Raw genomic sequence first — 20,931 nt, 5'->3', positions numbered from 1 at the left:
AGATAGCAGTGTGAACTTTATTAAATAAGGAAAACCCAGGACAGCATGGATTCACTGCTAAATTTTACCAGAACTTTCCTTGAAGCTAGCATTACCCCAGTATGAAAACAAGGCAAGGACTCAGCACAAAGATATATACAGAGCTTGATGTGCACAGATGCAAAAATCCACCCGACACTTCCAAATAAAATACAATGAATCATGAAAAAAAATCATGCATCATGACCAAGTTAGCTTCATTCCAGAGATGCAAGGATCATGCAAACTATTGAAATCAGGAAGTGTAATACACAAAATAAACAAGAATAAGTATAAAAATTTCATAACCATCTCAATAGATACAGAAAATCCTTTGAGAAAATACAACTTCTATTGATAATAAAAAGAAAAAAACCTGACAGTGCTTGCTTCAGCAGCACATATGTTGAATTTGAAATGATACAGAGAAGATTACCAATGTCCCTGCACAAGGATGATACACAAATTAATGAAGTGTTCCAAATTTTTCCCCAAAAGTTATCCAATTGGCATTGATGAGGGGAGAGTAAAAAACTAAGTCCTGAAATGTATGGAAGAAAGAAAAGAACAACATGTTTAGCAAACACAAAGATAATATAACTAAACAGATATTGGGCTTAAAAAGACTTAAAAGGTTGGGTGAATTAACCAATAGGATAGAATATATGCATGACCAGTTCAGTAAGGAATTAGGGTCCATGAAACGACAAAAGAGAAATCCAGGATATACAAATTCTAATGAAATTCTGGGCAGTATAAATGACCAATATGAGTAGAAAGTGTCAGAACTAGAAAACAAGGTTGATGCAGGAGAGCATATATTCAGATATACCTTAAAAACAAGAGATTATGAAAAAAATGGATCCAATGGCAGCTAAATGATTGAAGAACATCTATCCTAAAATTAATACAAGTTAAATAAAAATTAGAAAAAAGCACAAAAGGTATAAAATAATCTATTTACAAAAATCTTAGCAATAAAATTTCCAACCATAGGGAAAGAATTGAAAATACAGACAAATGAAGCCTGTAGAATCCCAAAATGCCATGATCAAAAGAAAAGCAAGAAAATCCCTGTCTGTAACACATCATAGTTAAAATCCCAGATTTCTATTATGATGACAAAATGTGAAATTATATTACAGAAAGTAACCTATAACTACAAAAGTAAACCTATTGGAATTATAACAGTTTACTCAACACAAATTTTAAACAGTAGGAGGGAGAGCTTGAAGAGAAGATTTTCTAGCCATAAAAGAAAACAAATTTCAGCTCATATTAATATCTTTGAAAACTGTTGGAGAAATAAGAACTTCCCTTGCAAAAGAAGGCCTTAAAAAAGTCATGACCACCAAACCAGCACTAGAGAAGTGCTGTTGGAGAAATAAGAACTTCCTTTGCAAAAGAAGGCCTTAAAAAAGTCATGACCACCAAACCAGCACTAGAGAAGTACTCAAGGTTATAAAGAGGCCACAACACAAAAGAGCCTAAAGAAATGAACAAAATACAGAGTAACTGGTTAAACAAAAGGGACAAATGAAGTAATCAGCACATAAAAATAACACAATGACAGAGATCAGCCAATACCTATCAGTAGTATCTTTCAATGTAAATGATTTCAGCTACCCATCAAAATATACAGACTAGATGATTGGAAGAAAAAACAAGACAACCATGTGTTGCATACAAGAGACACAGCTAATACATAAAGCAGCTCACAGACTGATGAATTAAAAGAAATGAAATGATATTCCAAAAAACAGGAAGCCAAAAAGAAGCACGGGTAGCTATTCTGATTTCAGAAAGTGAACATCAAGCTAATATTAATCAGAAGAGACAAAGAAGGTCACTACATACTGATAAAGAGAACAATTCAACAGGAAGAAATAACAATTTTAATAATATGTACACCAAATACTTGCACATGTTACTTCAAACAGCAAATACTACTGAATACAACATAAGCATCGACATGATCATAGAACAAAATTTAATATTTCACTATCACAAATAGATCAACTATACAAAAAAATCAACAAATATCAGAGTTCAGCCACACCTTTTCTTTTTATTTCTTTTGACTTTATTCAGATAGATTGTATACATTTTTAAGAAATAACTTTATTGGTACTATAGATAGATAGATAGATAGATAGATAGATCACATTCATCATAGGGAATTTGTACCTGTAAACAACATATGTTTTTCTTTAAATTCTTTTATTGGTACATTTTAGGTATACAATACTTTTATACTTATCATTGGGTGCTTGTACCTGTACATGATGCATCTTAGTTCTTATATTTTTCCCCATTACCTGTGTGCACTTCACCCCCTGCACCCTTCCCTATTTACAAATATTTTGTTTCCATTTTTTCCTTTTCTCATATTTTTCCTTTCTCTTCTTCTCTTTCCCCTTCCCATCCCATGACCCCTACACCTTTGGACCTGTTCCTATTTCAAATTATGAATTATTCATTTTAATCATTTTAATCCATATTTACACTTTCAGTTTCTCACACTACAAAAACTGTTCAGTATTTACACATGTGTGTCCTATTTATTTCACTTAAGAGTATGGCCTCAATATGCATCCATTTAGCTATAAATGTCTCTAGTTTCTTGTTCTTTACGGCTGAGTAGTACTCCATTTTATTAAAAAACCACATCTTCTTTATCCAGTTTCCAGTTGATGGGCACTTGGGCTCTTCCCAAGCTTTAGCTATTACAGACTGTGCTGCTATGAACATGGGTGCACACATATCTCTGTGGTATGATTCTTTTAATTCTTTTGGGAAGATACCCAGCAGGGGAATGGCTGGGTCAAATAAGACCTCTGGCCCTAGTTCTTTGAGGTATCTCGATACTGATTTCCACAGTGGTTGCATCAGTCTGCACTCCCACCAACAATGGAGAAGGGTTCCTTTCTCCCCACACCCCTGCCAGCATTTGTTATTGGTTGATTTCTTCAGAGCAGCCATTCTTTCTGGGATGAGGCAGAATCTCAGTTTTGTTTCCATCTGCAACTCTTTTTTTTTTTTTTTTTTGGTACCGGGGATCGAACTCGGGTTCTTGAGCTTGCGCAGCAGGCAGTGAAACCACTGAGCTAAATCCCTGGCCCTGCAACTCTTGATTGACCAGTGATGTTAAACAATTTTTCATATATTTATTTGCTGCTTTTCCTTCTTTGTCTGAGAAATATCTGTTCATTTCAGATGCCCATTTTTGAATTGTGTCTTTGAATTTGGGGATCTGATTTTTTTTCATTTCTTTATATAATCAAGATAGTATACCTTTGTCTGAAGTACAGCTGCTAAAATTTTTTTCCCACATTGTAGGTTGTCTCTTAGCTCTGTTTATGGTTTTTCTTGCAGTGCAGAAGTTTCTTAATAAGATGAAATTCCAGTTGTTTATTCTTTGTGCTAGCTCCCATGGTACTGAGGTTTTGTTCATAGAGTCTTTTCCTATGCCAGTATCATCAAGAGTTGTACCTAACTTATCTTCCAGCACATTCAGTGTTTCTGTCTTAATATTTATATCTTTAATCCACTCTGATCTTAGTTTAGTGCATGGTGATAGGTATGGTTCTAGTATTAATCTTTGCCAGGTTGAAATCCAGATTTTCCAACACCATTTATTAAATAGGCTTTCTTTCCTCCAATGAGGGTGGTTGGCTCCTTTGTCAAAGATGAGGGGGCTGAGTATGTCTGGAGTTGTTTCTGCATTTTCTAACCTATTCCACTGATCCTCAGGTCTGTGTCTATGCCAGTACCATGCTGTTTTTCTCACAGTAACTTTGTAGTACAGTTTCAAGTTGGGGATTGTGATACCCTCAGCCATGTCACTGTGGCCTAGAATTGCTTTTGCTATTCTAGGATTCTTCTGATTCCAAATGAATTTTTGGATTGTTTTCTCTAGTTCTGTGAAGTATATTGTTGGAAATTCAATTGGCATTCCATTAAATCTATATAGGAGTTTTGAAAGAATGGTCATTTTCACTGTATTGGTTCTTTCAACCCAGGAACAAAGGATGTCTTTCCATTTTCTTATATCCCCCTCAATCTCCTATTTCAGAGTGCTGTAGTTTTCAGTGTAGAGGTCTTTTCTTCCTTTGTTAGGTTGATTCCTAAATATTTCATTTTTGTTTGCTATTGTAAAAGGAATTGTTTCCCGAATTTCTCTCTCAATGAGTCTGCTATTTGTGTATAAAAAGGCTATTGTTTTTTGAGTGTTGACCTTCTATCTAACTACTCTACTGAATCTGTCTATTAGGTCTAGAAGACTTTTGACTTCGTTTTTTAGGTCTTCTATGTAAAGTATCATATCATCAGCAAATAGTGAGAGTTTCCTGTATTTATTCATTTTATTTCTTTCTCTTTTGTTTTTGTTGTGGCTAATGTTTCCAGAACAATATGGAATGGGAGTGGTGATAGTGGGCATCCTTGTCTTGTTCCTGATTTTAGCATGAAAGTTTTCAGTTTCTGACCATTTATTATGATGGTTTGTCATAAATAGCCTCAATCAGGTTGAGATAAAGACCTTCAATTCCAATTTTCTGTAGGGATTTTATCATGAATGGGTGTTGTATTTAGTCAAATGCCTTTGCTGCATCTATTGAGATGATGATATGGTTTTTGTCCTTGACTCTGTTTATATAGTGTATTACCTTTATCGATTTACGAATGTTGAACCATCCTTGCATCACTGGGACAAATCTGACTTGGTCAGGGTGTATGATCTTCTTGATGACACTTTGTATTCTGTTTGCCAGTTTCTTGTTGAGGATTTTTGCATCTATGTTCATTAGGGAGATTGGTCTGTAGTTCTCTTTTTGGGTTGGGTCTTTCCTGGTTTTGGAATCAAATTAACACTTGCTTCTAGGAATAAATTTGGAAGCCTTGATTCCCTTACAATTTCCTTGATGAGTTTAAAGAGTAATGGCAATAGTTCTTCTTTAAATGTCTTGTAGAATTCAGCAGTGAAGCCATCAGGACCTGGGCTTTTCTTTGTTGGTAAATTTTTTTATTGCATTTTCAATTTCACTCATTGTGATTGGAGTTTTTACAATTTCTATATCTTCTTCATTTAGCTTTGGCAATTCATATGTATCTAGGAATCTGTCCATTTCTTCTGCCTTTTCCATTTTATTAGAGTACAGGTTCTGAAGTAGGCATTGATGATCCTCTGGATTTCTGCTGGGTCTGTTGTAACTTCACCTTTTTCATTCTTATTTGCATGGATTTGAGCCTTTTCTTTCCTGTTTTTGATAAGTTTGGCTAAAGGTTTATCAATTTTATTTATTTTTTGAAAAAAACCAATGCTTTGATTCATTATTTTTTTTATCATTCTCTTAGTATCCATTGAATTGATTTCTGATCTGATTGTTATAATTTCCTTTCTTGTGCGAGCTTTGAGTTTGTTATACTCTTCTTTTTCTAGAAGTTTGAGGTTCTGTATTAGGTTTTTTAATTGAGTTCTCTCCTATTTCCTAACATGGGCATTCACTGCTATGAATTTCCAGCATAGAACTGCTTTCATCGTGTCCCATAGATTCCTGTATTTTGTACTGGCATTATCATTTACTTGTAGAAACTGTATAATTTCTTCTTTTATTTCCTCTGTGACCAATTGATTGTTTGGGAGGGTGTTATTCAATTTCCATGTTTTTGTTGGAGTTTTGCAGTTTCTTATATTATTGACTTCCAATTTTATTGCACCGTGGTCTGATAATATACAGGAGATGGCTTCAATCCTTTTAAATTTACTTAGACATGTCCTATGAGCTAGCATGTGATCTATTTTGGAGAATGACCCATGTGCAGCTGAAAAGAATGTGTATTCTGATTTTGTGGGGTGAAACACTCTGTAAACATCTATTAAGTCCATTTGTTCAATAGCTTGGCTCAGTTCTAGAATTTTGTTGTTAATTTTTTTTGTCTAGATGATCTGTCTATTTGTGATAATGGGGTATTGAGGTCCCCTAATACAATTGTATTAGTTCTTATTGGGTTTTTCATGTCCATTAATATTTGTTTTGTGTAGTTGGGGTCATTCATATTTGGTGCATATATATTTAGGATTGTCATCTCTTCCTCTTGGATTGTTCCCTTCACAAGGATGTAGTGACCATCTTTGTCTCTCTTAACTAATTTTGGATTGAAATCTACTTTGTCTTCAAATAAGATTGCTACACCTGCTTTCTTCTGGGTTCCTGTTCTGGGAGAACTTTTTTCCATTCTTTTATTTCAGTCTATGAATTTCCTTTTGAGTTAGGTGTGTTTCTTGTACACAGCATATTGTTGGATTTTGCTTCTTAATCCATTCTATCAGTCTATTTATTTTGATTGGTGAATTGAGACCATTAACAGTGATAGTTATAATTGACAGATATTGACTCATCCTTGTCATAATGTCTTACTGTTGTTGGCTCTTTTATTTCTTATTTTTCCCCCTTTCCCTTTATTGGCTTACCTTGCCTAGTGGCTTCCCTCTGTTGGGCCTCATGGAGTTGTGACCTTCATTGTCTTTTTCTAGGATATTGCTTAGAATTCTTTGGAGTGCCGGTTTGGTGTTCATGAAATTTCTCAGGTGTTCTTTGTTGTGAAAGTATCTAATTTCTCCATCAATTTTGAAGGATAATTTTGTAGGATGCAACAGTGTAGGTTGGAAGTTATTTTCTTTTAGGGCTTGAAATACTTCACTCCAGGCTTTCCTTAATTTGAGGGTTTGTGTTGGGAATTCTGCTGTGATTCTCATGGGGTTTTCTTTGTAGATGATTTGTTTCTTTTCTCTAACTGCCTGTAGTATTTTGTTCTTCTGTTGAGTTTCTATAATCTTAGGTATTTTATGCCTATGTGTAGTGTTTTTTTAATCAAGGCTAGTTGGAGTCCTATATGCCTCACTTATCTGTATGTCCAATTCTCCACCTCTGTCTGGGAAGTTTTCTATTATTATTTCTGTGAACAGTTTTTTATATCAATTGTACTTTCTCCTGTTTTTTCTTGGATTCCTATCAGTCTTATGTTATTCTTCTTTGCATCATCTAGCAGCAGCTAGATTGATTTCTCATGGTCCCTTACTATTTTTAAGAAATCTCTGTTTTCATTGTCCTTCCTTAACTGCAATCCTGTCTTCTATATCTGATATTCTATCTTCAGATTGCCTTAGTCTGCTGTGCATGCTTTCAATGGAGTTTTTAACCTCCTGAATATCTGTTTGAATGTTTCATGGATTCCATTTCTTTCTTATGCTGGGCATTCATGGCTTCCAGCATATTTCTGAGCTTATCTATTTTTTATTTGTTTCTTTTCTAGAGCCTCAGATCATGTCTTTCACTCTGCTCACCATCTCTGTAGTTATCTGGGAGATTATTTCTGTTTTGAATTTTTCTAGAGCCTCATTCATCAGTTTTTTTTACTTCCTGTGCTATTAGTTCAGGGTGTCCAGCTGGTTGATTATCAGACTTTTCTACCTTGTTTCTCCAGAATTTGCCTTTTGTGGGGTGGAATTAGCCTTACTTAAATATCTTCTCATTTTTATTTTTGGTACTGTCCTTGGTTTAGTTCCTGAGTTGATACTTCAAAGTTGCTTATTGTAAGTATCTTTGTTGATGTATGTCAAACCCTTATGGAATGAGTGCTTCTCGGAGGTGTCTTCCAGACATAGCTAGTCTTTTGGTTTTGAGTCTCTAATGGCTCTGCGGCTGTCTCATTTTCATTGTACCAGAAGGGACAACTGATTAGATTAATCACAATTCCTTAGCCAAAGTGATACAATTAGCAACACAATAGCATAGAGTACCTCTTAGAAAATGACAATTTTTTGTAGTTATTAATCTATCATCTTTAACTCTGTAAATTAAATCAAAATCAAGGACCAACCCAAAATATGTTTATAGTCAATAACCTTTTCAATATAGCAATTTTTCCCTTTGGAATGGGGAGTTAGAAGGAGTTGGGGAGGGAGGGAGGGAGGTAGAAGGATAGTGGAAGGTTAGCAGTGAGGCTAGAGGAGACAGGTGAGAGAAGGAAAGTAAAGAAAAGAAAAATAAAGAAGAAATATGAATATATGAATTAGGGCTAGAACAGGAACACAAAGGGAGATGAAGTACAGTGTGGGCCAGCAAGGGAGTGAGGGAGAGAGAGAGAGAGAGAGAGAGAGAGAGAGAGAGAGAGAGAGAGAGAGAGAGAGAGAGAGAGAGAGAGAGAGAGAGAGAGAGAGAGAGAGAGAGAGAGAGAGAGAGAGAGAGAGAGAGAGAGAGAGAGAGAGAGAGAGAGAGAGAGAGAGAGAGAGAGAGAGAGAGAGAGAGAGATTATAAAAGAAAGAAAAAAGACAAAAATAAAAAGTTTTAAAAGAGTAGAAAAAGAAGGAAAAAAATTAAAAATAAGAGCAAAAAAATAGTGGTAATTTTGAAAATAACAAATAAGAGATAAAAATGAAGGGACTCCTTCAGGGTATGTCTCTTCTGTCACAGTAGTCAATGTGGGCAGAAATGTGCAGGTATAAGTTCAATGAGTCTCAGTAAGCCAGACATAGACCCATGAGATTTGGGCAGATTTCTTTCTGCAAGTCCCAACTTGAGCTCCCTGTCCTCTTTCAGAGTTGAGCTGTGCAAGGTTCTGTTGCAGGTTCCAGCTGACTTTCCCCTGGAGATAGTCCAGTTTCTGATGGGAGGTGATGATCCCTCTAACTTACCAAGTACGGTGGTCTGGTGTGCCTTTCCTGCAGAGATTCTCTTCACTTTTCCAATGGGCTTCAGTTATCATCAGGGAGCCTGAGAGAGGCCCTCTCTATCTTGTTCACTTCTGCAGTTCAGGACAATGTCCTTTAAGTCCCCCTGTGCCTCTGTAGTGTGGAACCAGGTAGCTGCACAGCCAAGAGGTCAGAGGCAGGGGGTGGGGGGGCTGGCACTTTTGTTGTAGGCTCCCCGTGTGGCTCCACGGGCAGCTGGTGGGTGTGCCTTGGGGGGGGGGGTTCCTTAGTAGGTCTTGGTCGCAACTAGGCATAACCAGCCAGACAGAGCTGGGCTCAGTCAGTCCTGGGCGCTCTGCTCCCTGCACTGCTCTACCCACACAGTTCCACTGGTGGCTGGTGGATGGGCCCAGGGGGTCCTTACCTGCCTACAAGATATATTTTGATTCTTCTTTTTTTCCCCAATTCTTCTCCCCTCCCTTCAACTCCTTTTCCCCTCCTTATTTACAAATGCTTTGTTTCCATTTTTTCTTTCTTCTTTCTTTTTTTCTTTTCCTTTTGCACCTGCCCTGGTTCCCCTTTCCATTTGAATATTATTTACTTCACAATATCTACTATACATTTTGGTTCTTATTTACATTTTGGGTTTCTCCCACTAGAGAAACAATGTGATATTTAGATGTGTATCTGATTTATTTAGATAAAGAGTATGGTCTCAAGTGTAAATAAGGATTAAAATGATTGAAACGAATAACTGATGATTTGAAATAGGAAGAAAAGTTCCAAAGGGGTAGGGAAAATGGGAGAGGAAGGGGAAAGGAAAGAAGGGAAAGGAAAAATTATGAGAAAAGAAAAAAAATGGAAACAAAGTCCTTGTAAATAGGGAAGGGTGACGGGCGTGAAGGGAGGACAGGGAATGGGGAAAAAATAAGAACCAAGATGCATCATGTACAGGTGCAAGTACCCAATGATAAATGTAAATGTATTGTATACCAGAAATGTACCAATAAAATAATTTAAGAAAAAAAAAGAGTATGGTCTCAAGGGGCATCCATTTACCTAGAAATGATTTAAATTTATCCTTCATTATGTCTGAGAAGTAACTCCATTGTATAAAAAACCCACATCTTCTTTATCTTCTTCATCCTTTATCCTTTCATCTGAAAAATCATTGAAATCCCAGCAGCATACTTCACAGACCTGGAGAAAACAATCCAAAAATTCATTTGGAAGAAGAGACATAGACTAACAAAAGCATTTCTCCGCAAAAGGATAAGGTAGGGTGTATCGCAATTCCCATTTTGAAACTATACTACAAAGCTACTGTTATAAAAACAGCAGGGTATTGGCAAAGAAATAGACCTGAGAACTAGTGGAACAGATTAGAAGATGAGAAATAACTCCAGACACACTCAGCCACCTCATGTTTGATAAATAAGCCAAACACCCTCATTGGAGGAAAGATAGCCTCTTTAAGAAATGGTGCTGGAAAAATTGGGTTTCCACTTGCCAAAGATTAATAATAGACCTATATCTCACACCATGCACTGAACTAAAATCCAAATGGATTAAAGATCTAAATATTGAAAGGGAAACACTAAACTGGCTGGAAGAGAGGTTAGGTAGAACTCATGAAGCCATTGGTATCAGAAAAAATTTCATGAACTGTATGGAACAGGGGAAGGGGACATTACCAGAACCTCTGCAGTAAGTCCTAGTCTCCTGTGAGCCACGGTAGCACACAGCGAATTACAGGAAAGGTAGACAAATGAGACGGAGAAGAAGCTGAGCTTTGGGTCTGATCAGTGCTGCTCTGGGCAGCAAAGACAAAAGCCCCCTAGCTTGCAGCACCTTTTATTCAGTACATTGGAGAAAGAGATGTAACAAGTGAAAAAGAGTTCAGCACTTCACATTGGGATAAACAAGGTGTAACAAAAGCCTGGGGGGCAGTGGAAATCTAAGAACAATGAGGAATTATGCAGATGAAGATTTGGTTCCTCCCTGGGGTCTACCACAGGTGTGGTCTTGTCCTGGAGATTGCAGCATCCAGGGGTCATCACTCAGGTCTCAGTTGTGACCAGAGGCCAAAATGTAATTATGTCTGGAATGTCCTAGCTGGGCTGTAGGCAGGAGAACTAGGCCTACTCAAATGATTTTTTCCTAGAATTATGTAGCATTGCTCCCAACAATGAACAAAACCTCAGTTGCCCATGAACTAGCACAATCAACAAGTGGGATCTCTTCTTACTAAAAATCTTCTGAAAAGTAAGGGGAACCACTAACAGTGTGAAGAGACAACCCACAACATGGGACAAATTTTCACCATCTGTTGCTCAGAAAAAATCTACTATCTAGAATACATAAAGAACTTAAAAAAACCAGACCTCCCAAATTTAAACACCCAATCCAAAAATGGGCATCTGAAATGAACAGACATTTCTCAGACAAAGAAGTAGAAATACCAAGTAAACATTTGAAAAAATATTCAAAATCACTAGTCCTTGGAGAGATGCAAATCAAAATAACTCTGAGATTCCACCTCACCCCAGTAAGAATGGCTGCCATCATGAAATTGACCAATAACAAATGCTGGTGGGTCTGGGGGGAAAGAGGGACACTGCTCCCTGCTAGTGGCAGTATATACTGGTGCAACCACTGTGGAAATCAGTATGGAGATAACTCAAAGAACTAGGATTGGAAGTCTCGTTTGACATAGCTATTCCTTGCTGGGTATCTTCCCCAAACAATTTAAAGAATCATACCACAGTGTTATATTTGCATTCCATGTTCATAGCAGCACAATTAGTGATAGCTAAAACTTGGAAACAACCCAATTGCCCATCAACTACAGACTGGGTAAAGAAAATGTGGATTTCTTATAAAATGGAGTACTACTCAGCCATAAAAAATGAGAAATTAGAGAAATTTATTGCTAAACGTTTGCACACTGAGGTGTTACTCTTAGGTGAAATAAATAGGACAGATGTGTAAGTACCAAATAGTTTCTCTAGTGTGAGAAGCTGAAAGTGTAAATAATGACTAAATGATTTAATAGATAATATGAAACAGGAAGGAAAGGTGCAAAGTGGAAGGGGAAATGGGAGGGGTAGGGGAAAAGAAGGAAGGCAATGGAATTAATATGAGAAAAGGAAAAAGTTTAAGCAAAGTCTTTGTAGATATGGAGGAGTGGAGGGGTTGATGGGAGACCAGAGGAATGGGGAAAAAGTAAGAAGCAAGATGAATTATATAATGGTGGAAATTTCCAAAGATGAATGTCATTATATTGTACAGCTTAAATGTACCAATAAAATTAATTTTAAAAAGAAATAATCCTGCACAGCAAATGTAACAACCAACAGAGTGAAGAGACAACACACAGAATGAGAAAAAATATTTACCAGCTACTTCTCAGACAGAACTAATATCTAGAATATATAAAAAACTCCAATAATTATACCACCAAAATAAAAAAAAATTCAAAAATGGGCATTTGAAATAAATAGACATTTCTCAAAGAAGAATTATATATGGCCAGTAAATGCATAAACATATGCAGCATCTTTATTCTTTAGAGAAAAGCCAATTAAAACAACTCTGAGAGTCCACATTCTTTTAGAATGAGTGGCTGTTATCAAGGACTGAAAAAACCCCCTGTCCTAGTGGGTTTTCAGGGACAAAAATCTCATATATTATTGGTGGGAATGTAAACTATTTATCCTCTTTGGAAATTATTCAGAAGTTTCTTGATAAACAAAAACTAGAAATTCCGTTTGTTCCAGCTCTACCTCTCATAGGTATTTTCTCAGATAAAGTAAGTCATCCTCCTTCAGCAATACATGGATAGAAGTGTTTATAGCAGCACCATTCATATTATCTAAATATTGGCAGTTGCCTATATGCCCATCAGTTGATGAATGGTTAAAGAAATTGAATTATATATACAGAATGGAGTACTACTCTGTCTTAAAGAAGGATAAATTTGCACTATTTGTATGAAAATGGATAGAACTTGAAACCATAATGCTAAGTGAAATAAGATGGTCACAAAAGGTTAAATATTCCAAGGTATCTTTAATGTGAGAAATCCAAAATATAAACAATTTAAAGGCCAAAATAGAGTCATCTTAAGAAATGTGGAGACAATTTTGGTAAAGATGGAAAAGAGATCTATAGAAGGAGAAAGACTATATTTCAGAGGTTATAAGGATAATAAAAATGATCAAAATTCCATATGTATAAGTATCAAACTCATAAATTGAAGGTAATCACTATGCATCACACCTGTACTAATACAAAATTAAAATTTAAAAACCCTGATGAAAATAGTCGTAGAAGGACCTTACCTTAAACTGATAAAAGCAATTTATGACAAATTTCTGCCAACATATTAATTGAGCAAAAACATAAAGCATTCCCATTAAAATTAGAAATAAAAAAGGGTGTCCATTCTCATTACTCCTTTTATTTAAAAGGAGTCTTTTATTAGTAGTAGTCTATGTGTCCATCAATGATGAATGGATAAAGAAAATGTATAGATTCATAATGGAGGACTAGTCTGCCATAAAGAAGGATAAATTTGAAAATATACTTGATAAATGTATTGAAAGTAGTACTCAAAATTTTAGCCAGAGCAATCAGGCAAGAGATAAAAATAAAAGGGATACAAGTAGGGAAGGAAGAACTAAAACTATCATAATGTGTAGATGATATGGTCTTTTTCATTTTAGACTCAAAATTTCCTCCAGAAGACACATCTAAAAAACAAAGTCAGTGAATTGGAAACATACCAAATAAATACAAAAATATCAAGAGCTTTCCTATACATTAACAATGAACCCAGTGAGAATGAAATCAAGAAAATAATTCAATTCACAATGGCTTAAAAAATAAAATACAGTACTTAGGAATTAAACTAATCAATGAAGTAAAAGTCCTCTAAAATGACACTGAATTTCTCTGGTGAAATATATTGAACAGGACATTAGACAATGGAAAGATATTCACTCTTCTTGAGTGAGCAGAACATTTCATCGAAATGGTCATATTACAAAAATGATATATAGAGTTAATGCAATTGCAATAAAAAAACTCAGCATTTTTCAAAGAACTAGAAAAATATTCTAAAATGTTTCAAAATCACAAAAGAACAAGAATAGCCAATATATCTTAGAACAAAATAAAAAGTAGGATTCAACAGAGTCCTGGATGTTGTTATATTATAAAGCTACAGTTTTAAATACACTATGGTACTGGCACACAAATGAATAAATATGTTGAATAATGGAATAGAATACAGGATGAAGTAACAACCCCATAAACCTTCAGCAATCTGATTTTTGATAAAGGAGTCAATAATATACACTGGAGAATGCATGACTTCTTTATCCAATGGTGCTGGAGAAACTGGTTATACACTTGCAGAAGAATGTACGAGATAACAATATCTCATACTATACTGAAATCAAATTAAAGTGGATTAAAGATGTGTTCATTAAAATATAAACACTGAACCCACTGGATAATAAATCAGTTAAAATTCTTGAATACATAAGCTTAGGCAAGGCCTTCTGAATGGAACTCAAGTGACCAATGCGTAATACCAAGAGTCAACAAATGGGACCATATAAAATTAGAAAGCTTCTGCAGAGCTAAGGGAACCACCAATAGATTGATGACACAACCTTGTGAATGGGAAAATTTTGCCAGATACTACTCAGAGCATTAACATCTACAATATATGAAGTATTCAAAAATTTTGACCACCCAAAATAAAAAATCCAATAAAAAATTAGCAGCGTAAATGAATAGACACATCTCAGAATAAGGACAAATGACTAATAAATTTATAAAGAAATATTCAGCATCTTTGGCCATTACTGTAATGCAAATCAAAATCACACTGAGATTCCACCTCACTCCAGGAAGTATGACTATAATCAGTAACTCAAAAAATGATGGTAAATTTGTGGGAGAAATTTATTCTCTGTGGATTAACTAATACAATCATTAAAAAATAGTATGGATATTCCTCAAAAATTAAAAAAATAGAAATTCAATTTCTCCCAGGTATGCCTCTTCTGTACATATTCCCCAAAGAGTTAAAGTCATCATATGTCAAGGATGGGTGGTGGTTGAAGGGGTATTTTTCTGGGTGAAGTCCCCAGGGTAAAGAAAGCACATGGAGTTGATATCACCAACAACTCCAAGAGCAATATGTCTGTATTCCTTGGCCCTTATATTGGCCATTATCAAGCATTACAGCAATATGTCCTGGAATGACCTTGCTGCACCTACGTGATTGCCTATGCTAAGTAAATATTACATAAGTGGGCCCTGCTGTGCACCTGCACGAAACAGTGGGATCATATCCTCATTGGTGCTTAAACACCCCAGGCTTTGAAACACTCTGCATGGACTCCCTATACCCTACCCCCTCAAAGGTTGGGGGCTTGTTTTTGTGAGCAGCCCACCAGGCTGACCCTTGTGCACAAAGACCACAACAACGATACAGAGAAAAATGCAATGAATATCACAACACTATTGTTGACACACCACAGCTTGTAGCCACCCAGTGCCAGATGGATCCCAAAGATTCCCACCATTGAGCACAAGCAATCAAAGTAACATAAAATCCATGTTCTTTGCAGTATCCATTAGTACATTATCTGGTAAATAACATAACCTCAGCTGTCTTAACCATTCCCTAATAGTAACATGCAATCACCCCTGAGAGCAGCCTTTTTTTCTTTGTGTTCACAGAGGAGGTCAATTAGACCTCAATCATTCTCTGGTCTATGTAGCCCTGTCTAATTGCTTTTACTAATTTAGTCCTCCCCCATGCAAGGAGGCACCCCAAACTTCTGTACTGAATAACAGGTAAAAACCAGTCAGCCCTTTTCCTGCTGAAGAGGGTCATAGTTGTGATCGGCAGTCAAAGACATCCTCCAAAGGGCCCACCCAAAGTCCTTTGCCAGGAAGGCCCCAAAATAGAGTTTTCCCGCCTCCTGGATAGTTTTATTCAATTTTTATCTGGAAAAAAGCTGTCATTGTTGAGGCAAGTCAAGTCACATCCTTCCACCAGTATCCATATCATCTGTTCATTTCCTGTAATAAAATAAACAAGTTTGATATGTACCCAACACTGCAGTTGTTGGCATACATGGGCAAATGTGTGTGCCCAGGAGATGATGCTGTTAGTGTGACTCCGTTTTAGGGAGATCCTGCCTTTCTGGGAGGATGTAGGCCACATATTCATCCCGTGATAGGACTGTGGCTGGAATCATCTTACCACTCAGCCAGATAGGTTTTAATGTGGGGAGACTTAAGGTTCCTTTTACCTTAGGACCTTGTTCTGGGTTGGATATGCAGATGGGTCAGCTGTGCTTTTAAGAGGCAGTCCAATGGGCTGTTGCCCATTCATCAACTTTGGTACTCTGTCTGTCACTCTTGGGTCACCCAAGCTGGTAAGCAGAGCATCAGCCTTCAATATATGGCCCAACTGTCCATGCAAACATGCAGAGGTCCATTCTTATGCATTACAAGTAGCCACATTGCCCGCAACTGTGCCCATTGGCTTGACCTGCCTGTCCTGGTTTCAAACCAGAAGACTTCTGGACAGCAACTGTCATGCATTTCAGAGTTTTTTCATGGCTAGAGCCATTGGTATACCAGGCCTTGGCCAGAGACCTCTCTTTCCCTTCTGCATAGGGGCTAGGTGTCATGACCTGCAGTCTGCCATCTTGTATGGTCTCCTGTGCCATGTATGTCACAGGTTCCAGGAACCAGCACTCTATTGGGTATCTGGTCTGCACTTCTACAGTTTGCTGCCCCATGATTCTTCACAGGCATGCAGAGCAGTGTACACTGCTATCTGCTTCTCAATCAGAGAATACCAACTCTTGGCTCCTTTTCACAACTGCAACCAAAAGCCAATTAGGTGCTTCCACTTCCCTTGTTTTTGCAATAGACTCCAGACAACCCTAGCATCATCTACATTAACAGTTAGGGTTAAAGGCAGAGTAAGGTCAATGATTGGAGAAATTGTACTTGTGTGATTGCCCTCTTCCAGTCCTGAAAAGCAGTTTCCACTCCACCTTTTTGGGTTTTCATGAATTACTTTTGTTTTACACAACCAGACAACACCCAAGAATTTGATGGACAAGCCAGGTCCTGGAAACTTGTTTTCATTGATGGCCCACCCCCAGGTCAACAATTCTTCCTTCAGACTGTGCATGGAACTTCCAGATCTGCAAGGCAATCAAAGGTAACATAATATCAATCATTAACCAAATCTAAAACATAACGATATTGACCCAGAGTCAGGGTGAGATGATCCATCATCAGGTCTGCAATAGTAGGTACTGCTGAGTGAAATAGGGAAGTCACTGTATTAGATTCCTGGTAATCTATGGTCATCTGCCATGGTCAGTCAGGCTTCCACATGGGTTACACCAGGGAATTGAAAGGGATTACATGCAGGGTATATCATTTCAGCTTATTTAAGCTTTAAAAGAGTCTTTCCTATCTCCTTGTGGCCTCTAGGCTCCCAGTGCTTTTTTATGCACACAACCTACATAACCTGAGTCAATGGTGTGTGATGTAGATCTCCTTGGACAATGGATTTTACCATACAGATTCATAAAAGGAATTTTCCATGCACAGTGTCAAGTGGAGCACCAGGCAGTATGTCCACTCCCATCATATATTCAGCAACCAGGGAAATGCAGATATCATAAGGGCATGGGTCCAAATGCCTGATACCCATTATCATCTGGGCCTTCCGGCCAATATTGCTGCTCAGGGCACAGCTGCCACCACAGAGATAGCAAAACACCCAAGGACTGTCCATCTATCTCATTTGTCTCTAAGCCAACAGCCAGCAGGGCTGTCTAAATTTGGTACTGGTTTACCTTTAGCGGTCAAGTGTCTGTCCTGGAGGGGTTGGTCCCATTTGGCCAGGAACCACCTGTTTTTCTCCTTAAGTGGCTGAGTTTTCATGGGTCTTGTCTTACCTTGGCACTTCACTTCTACATCACCCAGTCATGCCAAGGCATCTATTGCATCAAGGATTGGGCAATCCGTGAAGGACATCAGAAGGGCTGCCACCATTTTGATCTCCTTGTCCATCTGTATAATATTTTTGATCTGTGTCAGTGGGAACCAGGATTGTACTTTTTCTTGCTCCACATCTCAGAGCCTCTCTTGCTGTGTCAGGTACAGTGAAGCTGTCTGAAGTCTCCTAACCCCAAGGCCTGCTTGCTGCCTGCCAGTTGCCATTCTCCTGGGTTTTGATGTCACCTGCTCTGTCCCCACCATGGCCTTCAGGGTCTTAGCACTGGCCAAGACACTGCTGACAGAGCCCAAGCGCCCTCCTCTTTGAGGCTCTTGGAAGGTATGCGTCAGTATAGCTGCAGACCCATCATTTCATCTTGCTGGTCAGCTCAAAGAGTGAATGTTTTCCTTGCCTTCCATTTTAATTGTTTTGTCATCTCTAGTAACTCTATGGATGTATAGGTCATATATGTTGTGGTCCCCTCAGTTTACCTCCTTGGACTAGAATCTCCTCCACCTGTTCCTTTTTTTGAATAGTAGGCCTTGCATGAAGTACCAGGGGGCTCTCCTGGAAATGGGTACTTATGCTCTAGTAGTATGCAATTCTCTCTGTGGTCCCATAACATGAGTTCTGCAACAGCCAGTCTTGTTCCAGGTTCTCCTCTGTTCATTGAAATTGGTCCACCTGCTGAAGGAGGTCTTCTACCTTTTGTCTCATGGAGTGGAAAAGACTGGAAAACAGCCAAGCCAACCTCCCCACTGACTCACAGTATGGGGGTGGGATTTGTGCATCTATCACTTCTGAGGTCCTTAATATGTCTCTGGGTATCAGACAGACTGTTTTCCAGTCTTCCAGGGCCTTCCATGCCACCAAAAAATGGCTACAGGTAACCAAAGCAAGGCTGGGGGGATCATATTGACAACTACCTGGGACTCTTGCTTGCCATCAGTCACTATTTCCACAGGCACCAAGAGGACACTCACATAATCTTGCAGACTAGGCCAGCTTTCAGGGCTGGGTGGTGGCTGAAGGGGTATTTTTGTAGGTGAAGTTCCCAGAGTAAAGAAAGCACATGGAGTTGATGTCAGCAACAACACCAAGAGCAGTATATCTTTATTACCTGGCCCTTTTATTGGCCATTATCAAGCATTACAGCATCATGTCCTGGAATGACCATGGTGCACTTGCATGATTGCCTATGCTAAATCATTCTTACATAAGTGGGTCCTTTTGTGCACCTGCACTAAACAGTGGGGTCATGTCCTCATGGCTCCTTAAACACTCTGGGCTTTGAAACACTCTGCAATGGCTCCCTGTACCATATTATAGTGACACATTGAGACCCATATTTATAGCACCCTAACTTACAATAGGTAAATTATAGAAGAGAACTACATGCAGAGCATGCAACTAATCAAATCAGCATCACTATAATAGGATCACTTTTGGTCACTGTATTAGAAGTAGAGAAAAAGCTTCTAACAACATCTACATAACTAGTCATATATCAATCATACAATTTAAAACTTTTATTAACAATTTCATACATTGTCAATAACCGAGGAAGATAATGATATCATATTGATGCTAAATATGATGAAATGTAGAGTATGAGGAAAGGGCAAAGGAAAAATAAAAGGAAGAATAATTCACAAAGAATGGAAGAAAGATAACAGCAAATGAAAGATCAGAGATAAGACTATGGTGATATTATTATTTATATCTGTAATGGAAAGCGTGTGCCTAATTGGTTTGTGAGGTTTTTGTCATGGCAAGGAATGGAAAGTAGGGAGGAGGAAGTATAATGAGATATTTGGGAAGCTATAAGAATGTAGAAGCAATTAATACATTGGTAGAAATATTGCGTTTGAAACATCCATACACATATTCTGTTGAGGATTAATCTGACATTACCTTAACATATACTATCTAGAGTAAAGCACTAATTAATTCTTATCCTGTTTTGCACATGCACACAGCTCACATATATACCAGATGAGGGAAAGGAAATAAAAGAAAAAACGAACATACCCATACAAAGACACACAAGATTACTCTCAGTCCTATTTATACTTCAGTCTGAGTTTGACCAGTTTGCTCTTACTCCTTAGTTCAAAAAAGGAAAGACCTTGTTTTGTAGGAATTCTGGGGCCTAAGGTCCTTTCTCTGGAGTTGTGGTTAGTAGACCAGTGTTTTGAATTGGTTTCTCTCTTATGATTTCTTTTTTTGATCACCAGTGAGTGAAGTGGTTTGGGTCTCTGGGTAGACAGCTGAGCTTACTTCTTATTCCCTCTTCAAGCATAACTACAAGTTTTCAGCTACCCTCCTATAGGTGTCATTAGCACCAAGTGTTTGTCTCTGTCTTATGATCAAATACTTTAAATTTTAATGGTGGATGGATGGTACAGTGGGCCTGGTCAAGCACCTGGCTTTCTGGCAATCTCTGGAGGGTATTCCTCAGTCTCCATGTCTTTCCCTGCAAGATAATCTTTGTAGCTGTTTATGTTGGCTCTTTATATGCTGCTTTAGGTGAGTGCTATAGTTTATATCTAGATGTCCTTCCAAAGCCTCATACACTCATAGGTGGGGCATTTTTGGATTTATCTGGATCTAGGGTTTGTGATACTAGGATTAAGGATATGTGTGGTACTAAATTAGTCCACTGATTGGAATTAGCACAGTTCTAGGCATGGTTGAGAGGTATTACTGAAGACAGAAGCCCACCACATATGTGTATGGCATCACCCACAATGCTTGTACCCTGGATGGGATAGAAGGGAAAGACAGGCTGTTGCTTTGCTGCCTTTTGCCTGCCACAGCATAGACTTTCTCTTCTGCCATATCCCTCTGCCATGCCACCCTGCCTTGGAGCCAGCCAAACATGGACTGAAATCTCTACAAACTGTGAGTTAAAATAAACCTTTCCCATTTAACTTTGTGTGTTGGGTATTTTGTCTCAGCAGCAACAACAACAAAAATCTAAGACAGTGAGCTCACCACGCAATACTTTCTGACATCAATGTGCCTGTCTGAGTGTCAGCCAGTACCAAACTCTGTACCTCTCAAATAGTCTTTATCCAGCTTGCATATGTAGTAGTGTTTAGGGCTTGGTGGAAGATACCCCTTTGTTTAGATCCATTAGCATTTGGGAGCCAATGGGAGAGCACTT

At 37.9% G+C, this 20,931-nt stretch overlaps 1 non-coding gene across 1 annotated transcript; it reads left to right on the top strand.

The window, feature by feature from the left end:
• Positions 1-400: 400 nt before the first annotated feature.
• LOC147822521 (U6 spliceosomal RNA) lies at positions 401-507 on the top strand. The gene has a single exon (XR_015445619.1). It is a non-coding gene; the product is annotated as a U6 spliceosomal RNA (small nuclear RNA).
• The last annotated feature ends 20,424 nt before the right edge of the window (positions 508-20,931 follow it).

Source organism: Heterocephalus glaber, unplaced genomic scaffold (genome assembly GCF_053883595.1).
Source record: "Heterocephalus glaber isolate CG9 unplaced genomic scaffold, H.glaber_assembly_v1.0 deba00001613, whole genome shotgun sequence".
Lineage (NCBI taxonomy): Eukaryota > Metazoa > Chordata > Mammalia > Rodentia > Bathyergidae > Heterocephalus > Heterocephalus glaber.
This window is presented reverse-complemented; position numbering and strand designations above follow the sequence as displayed.